Genomic DNA, 8061 nt, shown 5'->3' with positions numbered 1-8061 from the left:
TTATGTAAGATATATATGATAGCGCTTTGTGGACAATGCGTTGTTATATTTGTGCACTATATGACAACGCTTTTCTTATGATACACTATAGTATATATTCAATTCAGCGTTTGAGAAGCGCTGTTAATGATGAGAATATACTACTATGGTCAAACAGAAAGCACTATTATACATCTAAAACAAGCGTTGTTGAATGACAACTCTGGCATAATGTATTCTATCTTTATTCATTAGTGTTAATTATCATTGAATTAAATCCGTCTATTTCATGAAAAAATTTGGTGTAATATTGCTTTGAATTATGTCATGTGTTTGACACCACTAACATTTCATCTAGGTTGAGATGGACGGATTGAAATCACATGTCCATAATTCTTCTCTTTTGAAACTAAGCACTTTGGCATGTTCCTATTCTGTTATTGGGGCCATCTTTGAAAGCAAGGGATAAGTCACCATTGGCATGAACCCTATAGTTTTCTGGTTGAGACATACATTTTTCAACTACATCATTGGTTGAATAACCTGAAGTTTTAAATTTGACAATGGTTATATAGTCATGTTGTAGATGACGCAAACAAATGCAGACATATATGTGTTGTAGTTTAAGTGTGATGTAGTTACAACTACAAGATTTGATTCCAATAATTAAAACCTTAACTGTTCTTTTGGGTTTGTCAGCTGGTGGTTTTTTATCATTATATGTTAATAATTCAAACTTATCAATGATTATTATGTTTCATTTTATATGATTAAGTTATTACATAATACTACTAATATATATATTTAATAATAATAATATTATTATTATAGACAATATATGTGTTTTCAATCATGAAGTTAAAAGATAATGTCTCTTACATTCTTACTAGTTGACCTATACAACAATATGAGGGAATTGAGTTATTTCTAATGTTATTGAAATAATCGAATAATTAAGTGATAATAACCTAACCCAATTAGGTACAACTACTGATGAAAAGGAATAATTTGAATTAAAAGATTGCCAGGAAGAATCATACTTTAAACATATCTTTAAACTAAAAAAATCTTAAGGAGAATTCTCTTTGACGATGGAATTTTAAGCAATATATATGACTTCTGTAATTTCAACAAAATGATATGAATTTAAGAGTGTAAAATGTAAAATAAATACTTATTTCAGCACATAAGTTTTTGAGCTTACTACTATGATCACTCAAAAATTGAATAACCTATCTAAAATTATTTTAAATACTAATCAAATTAGGTACTTTTAAGTGTTTTAAAACATAATAAAAATAACTGATTTGATGATTTATTAATTATATATCATACCACCACTAAACACGACTAAAATTGGTGCACTTTTGATACATTTTATTTTACTGTTACCTTATCATGACATTTAAAATCGACTGACCACAAAACTACTTAAATTGAGACAAACTACAATTTGCCATAATCAATTATTTCTTCAACAAAAGACAAACAACTAAATAAAAGCACTTTAAGTACAGTGAAGATGTTAAAGAAAACCACGGTTTCAATCTTCCATAAAATCAAGTACTTGTATCTTTATCAGAAAATACTTGAGAAAATGCTAGAAATACTAAAAAAAATTGATCATAATTCCAACCAGAGGAACTACCAACAGAAAGAAAAAAGACAGACTCATCCTCTATATTGCAATGGACAAGCTTGGGTCCTTAATCATGCCCTTCAAATTAGAAACATTTTCAAAGATCACACAACCTTCAAAAGGATCCTCTGTTCTCCAATTCTTCTCATTCTAATAGCAGTAGTTGCCGATCAGGTTTGATTCCATCCTTTTCCTGAATCATTGCCTTTAATTCAGAAACTGTGTCAGACAAGTCAACGTAGAGAGTAATGAACTTTCTGCTCGGAAGAATCTTCACGAAAATCCGTGTTCCATGACGGTAAACCGAATTAAATGTAGAGGAATTCTGAATGTTTTAATCCGCCGAAGTCTTCTGATCTTCCAACTCCGCACTGTTAAAGAAGAGCGGATGGTGGTGGTGTATGGTAACAAAATTTTAGTCAATTATTTCTTTGATTTCCTCTATGGTGTCGGAGGAAGACACATCGACGGAGAGGAAGACACATCCACAGAGAGAAAGATGCCTTTTTTGTAATACTCTAGTTCTCACATGCGATCTCTCAGTTGCTAGCACTGTCTGTGGCGACTCAGTTGTATAGTGACTATTTAGCTTCATTGTAGCGACTCAGTTGTATAGTGACTATTTATCCTTGAGATCACGGGTTTGAGTCGTGGAAGGCTCCCATTGGAGGGGAATAAAATAATGCAGGGTGTATTTAAGCTTAAGAGTTAACACCCTCAGTATATTCATGGGTCTAGGAGGTCGCATGTCATAACTGAGGTGTTACAATATCTCTATCATATGTAAGGATTTTGTAATAGGATAATGTCCTTTTACTCATTATATTGAGTGAAGCATCATTATCTCGATATTTTAGGCACTTATCAGAAGTCAAGAGCTATTTAAATTTGAATGCAACTAGTAATAACAGGTTGATGCTTAATAAACATACCCAACAAGTCTTGGAAAGAGGTATTGCTCAGTGGAAGTGATGCTAACACAAAGGTATATTTGGGGGTTGGTCATTTTTGGAGTTTAAAGCTTCAGAAGAGGTGTTCGAGAATCTACAAAATTGTTTTGTGGGAGAGCTACTGAAGGAGGAGAAAGTCACGGTGGTCAATGACTTTTTGCCAATGGAATGACTTTTTTCCTTGCAGACTGTTCCTATGGGAGGGAATTTCATCCTTTTCAAAGGTGAAGGTGTTGAAAGAGTTTTCTTGCTTTATTGAGGTAGGTTCTTGATTTATTTATTTAATGACAGGTTGATTCTTTGATCGCCATCTCGACTTTGTTGGAATAAATTACAACGCCGGTAAAATGGTTTCAAGAATGTTCCTTTAATCAAAATGTATGGGGAGGATCGGATACGAATAGTGAAACTATTTATGTAAGACCTATATAACAACGTTTTGTGGAAGATGCGTTGTTGTATTGATGCACTATATGACAACACTTTTTGTGTGTTGCGTTGTGGTATATAATCATTACGATATCATTTGTGAAGTGTTGTTAAGGATGACCATATACTACTGTGGTCAAATAGAAAGCGTTGTTATACATCTAACATAAGCGCTGTTGAATGACAACTCTAGACGATAATACAAGAAATGAAATTGGAAAGAATTAATGAAAGCAAAATTAGTAGAGAATTTGGTACCAAACACCTGCCTATTATTTGATAGTAATTAAGGACCCTAGTACACACTACTAGGTCCAGAAGTATAACAAAAATACTTAGCTTGTTAAAGGAAAGTAAAATATGGTACTCAAATTGAGAGGAAGAAATGAGAGGGACATGGAGAGAGCTTGAGAAAAGAAGGGAATAAGAAAGGATGGGACAAAGGAAGAAAATCATTCTTCATTCACACCCTTCTCTGTCATTTGTTTATTATATTCTCTTGCTTTCCATGCATCCACACCCAATCGTCCACCAGAGAATTTGGTTTCTTTTCACATGAGTTATGCCTAGTTGGCATGTGTCCATTTACTTTAACCAACATTGTCTTATTCTCCATTTATATTCTCATTCATAAATCTGAGTAAAAATAATGTAAAAACGAACCAGAATCATGAACATCTTAAAAATAACATGAGGGGTGCCCTAAAATCAAGATGAATCCATAAACTCAAAACAAAGATGATGCAAACTATTCTGTTCATTTGACATGAAGTTATTCGGTGATGAAATTAAAATGCCATGTCAAGTGTTTATATATATAGCAACTTCTTTTACTAGATATAAAGTCGTTACCTCGAAAACAAGTATCACACACTAGGTGCATTGTTTGAAAACAAAATAAAAATTGATAGAGGATAATATAGAAGTAGAATGAAGAATTGAAGAAGCAGACCCACATATCGATGTATAAGAAAGAAAAACCAAATGTAATAATAGGAGAATATTGTTACCATCACATCATTACTTGAAAAATGTAAATTATTTAAGGATCTTCAATTTTATGGTTATCATTTAATAAGATAAGAACATATATAGATAAACTGTAATATTATGTATTGTTATTGTGAAGGTTTATACATAGTTATTACATCATCCATTATTCATTTAGATTATTTGTTTTGAAGAGTCAATTATTATTAAATATGTATGGTAGATGATACAATGACAATGTAAAAACTCATATAGTATCAGTGCATACAACTTTATGATATCTAATCTATTCTTATTGATCTTTTCTAGTATATTTTTAGAATTTTGGTAAAATAATCTTTCTCAGCTAAATTCAGGAATTCCTTCAAAAACCTTGGTTTTATTTTTTATGGAGAGAATGTATTTTTTGTGTTTTGGTAAATTGGGGCCAAAATCGTTAATCGTGTGCTAACATTATTATTTCTTATGCGCCAATATTAATATGCACTCATTAAGCTCTTATTAGTTTCAGTTTCTAGACGCTGTACATGTTGTTAAGATTAGGCCACTTCTTCTATAGTGCTTAACTAAATAGTTAATATAGTTGTTTTAAAATATATACCATGCTAGATATTGCAATAAACTATGGTCCTTTAGTCATGCTTGTTAGAACAACACTATTAAAAATGAGATGAAAGAACATCCATAACGCTCATTCAAGCAAACGCTATCCATTTGGATAGATGAATATAACTTCAACAACGCAGGCCTGAAAAAGTGCTATTGAACATCAGTGATGTTAATGCTGACTTGAATTTGGTGTATTTAAAAGAGCACCTTTAAGCTGACCCTATTAATTTACACATATTCAATAGCACTTTATTAAAGAAGTGTTCTTGAAGATGATATAGTAACAATGCTTTCTTATATGAGCGTTGTTGCTTGGATACGACGTTTACATATCCGAAAAATTAATGGTGGAGTTATGCGTCTCTTTGTTTGTTTTCACATCTGCCTAGGACTGCTGTAGCAATTCTCTTTCCATTTGAATCTATATATGTTGTGGTTCACACTAATGATTCTATTTCCATTTGTTTTTTCAAGTGTTGTTTCGTTTCAAGAAGTATTCTTTTTCTTTTTTCCCAATTTGTATATGTCTAATTAGTCATTGTCTCATTTTATAATTAGTCATGGAACCCAAAGTGAAGAAGATAGGAGAAGGAAAAAACAAAGAAACCGAAAAAAACATGAAGATAGGAGGTAGAAAGAGAAGTTTTGTTAAAAAAATAGAAAAAAATGATATTCTTACAAAAGAATGTGTGAAAGAAGTAAGGAAGTGAAGCCAATTTTGCTTAATTTACTGGATTTAAATGTTTAATCTTTATATCTCTATGTCTAATTTTTATTTTTGTTTAGCAGTCATTCTTAACGACTACAGGGGACAATGACCCGGACTATGTGGAATTTCTTAATTCTATTAGGCTAATAGGGGATGATTTCTTTGACTAAACAATTGTTGTTAATTTCTTTTTTTTTTCTTTTCGATGATTAATTTTGTAAACTTCATGAACAATTGTTTTTATCTCTTGGATGGTTAATTCTATTTTAATGATGTGATCGAATTGAACATTCTATTTTGCCAATATATATATCATTGTTTAATTTGAAGAATAAAATTTTGGTTTTTATTCTACAATATAACTCATCAAATATTCATCGTGTTGTATATATTACAATATAAATGTTTATTATATATGTGTTGTGTTGTTGATAATTATATGTTGTTGTAATCAATATCATATAATTATCAACAACAACACATATATTATAACTTCATATATCATAATGTCAACAAGAAAGCGCTATTAATTTGGATAGGTGGTTATGTTTAACACATATATCATAATGTCAACAACGGTCTTTTAGGAAAGTGATGTTAATTTGGATATGAGGTTATGTTTAACAACACACCTTCAAGACAACACTGTTAATTTACATTTATTCGATAGCATATGATCAAAGGAACGTTGTTGATATGTTATTACTATGACCTATCAACAACTGGATTCACCTCCTGGATGTTTAACAATGCTATTTTTGGATGGGGTTGTGCATGGTAATTGTGTGAGGTCTTGGCTAGGTTGTATGTTGAGACTTTGGGGAATGTTTGACTCGGTTTGGGGAATAATCTGCTAGGCTAGGTTTGAGTTTATTGAAGGGTATTTGGGTCTGTTTGGATGAAGGTATATGTATGTTAGGGAAGTATTTGGGGTTGGAATGTTTATGGATGAAATTGTATGATGTTGATGATGTTAAATATGATTTGTGGCAGATATGGTCATGATTTGATGTGTATGGAAGTGAAAGGAATTTGTGTTGAGTGTGAGGCACTAGGGAAATGGAAAAGGAATGATGATGAAGCGTCACAAGCAAAGGATGCTTGATAAGCCAATGGAGTATTCCATAAGCAGGATGCTTGATAAGAACAGGGTATTCGTCACAATTATTAGTCCTTGATAAGAATGTAGAAGCCACACCGAGAGGGTGATGAGTCTTAGAACGCCACAAGAACTGAGGTTCTTGATAAGTCCAATGGATAGCCACAACCAAGATAAGAGTACGAGAAATTCTCAACTAAAGACTTAGATTTTTTTCTCAAATTCAACTTAATTCATTTAGGCTGAAAAAGAATACATAAATAGGGAAATTCTGAATTGACTAGGCCTAATTTGAAATTTGAAATCCTAATTAAAACATATAATTAAATGAGTTTAATGGCTGATTTATTTTGGCACTTGATTTGGCCAAATTCCTTGAAGTTTTCAGCCACGTGTTTATTTGTTTTAGGCAAATTGAATGTGTCTTGCTAGGCTGAGTAGTTATTGACGAATTCCTCAATGAAAATGCTTGAAAAGGAAAGTTCATTAGTGCTTGAATCTTCATGTTTTTTAATTCAAATTGGAGTAGCTGGTTGCCTTTAGATACTTGTATATTTGAATTGATGCCTAAGGATTCACACACCCCTTTTGAATGAAAAGGCTTTACTACTTTCCTTTTTTGGATAGAATATGAATGCTTTGTATCAGACTTGAATTATTTCCTTGGTAGTGGCCAACTTGGGTCACATCTATGAAAATAATGCAATGTATGGGCTTGATCTCTTTGCTGGGCTTTCTTGATTCAACCATTTCTTCCACTAATTGGTTGAGAGCTTATTGTCCCTGTCATTTAAAATACTTCATAGTAGACCATGTAGTGTTACCACTTTTTTAAAGAACAAATTAGCAATATGAGTAGCATCATCAACTTGTTTACAAGGTATAAGATGAGCCATTTTTTAAAAACGATCTACTACAACAAAAATTGAATTCTTTCCATTTTTAGATCGTGGTAAAGCAACCCTAAAGTCCATGGATAGGTATACTCACGGAGAATCAGGTATGGGCAATGGGGTGTAAAGCCCATGGGGCATGCTTTTAGATTTGGTCTGTTTGCAAATAATGCAATTCTCACAATGTAATTGCACATCTCCCCTCATGTGAGGCCAATAAAAATATTCTTCTAATATATCTAGGGTCTTTTGGACCCCAAAATGGCCCATTAGGCCCCTTCATGAGACTCCTTACCTTAACAAGCAAGTCTCTAATGGAAATATTTGACGTACATAATCGATTTTCTTTAAACAAATATCCATCTTTCCTATAGTATCCATTAACAACAATATATTCACATTTATCATACATTTCAGAAAAATCATCATCATTAATATACAATTCCTTGATTAATTCGAAACCTAATAGTTTGGTTTCAAGAGTGGAAAGCAAATTATGCCTTCTTGATAGAGCATCAACCACAATATTGGCCTTTCCCTTCTTATGTTTTATGACATAAGGGAATTGCTCTAAAAATTCGATTCACCTAGCATGTCTTTTATTAAGCTTACCTTGTCCTTTTAGGTATTTTTGTGACTCATGGTCACTATGTATCACAAATTCCTTGGGCGAGAGGTAATGTTGCCAAGTCTATAGTGCTCTTACCAAGGCATACAACTTCTTATCATAGGTGGAATAATTAAACATTGGGCCACCTAGTTTC

Source organism: Lupinus angustifolius, chromosome LG13, assembly GCF_001865875.1.
Source record: "Lupinus angustifolius cultivar Tanjil chromosome LG13, LupAngTanjil_v1.0, whole genome shotgun sequence".
Classification (NCBI taxonomy): domain Eukaryota; kingdom Viridiplantae; phylum Streptophyta; class Magnoliopsida; order Fabales; family Fabaceae; genus Lupinus; species Lupinus angustifolius.
This window is presented reverse-complemented; position numbering follows the sequence as displayed.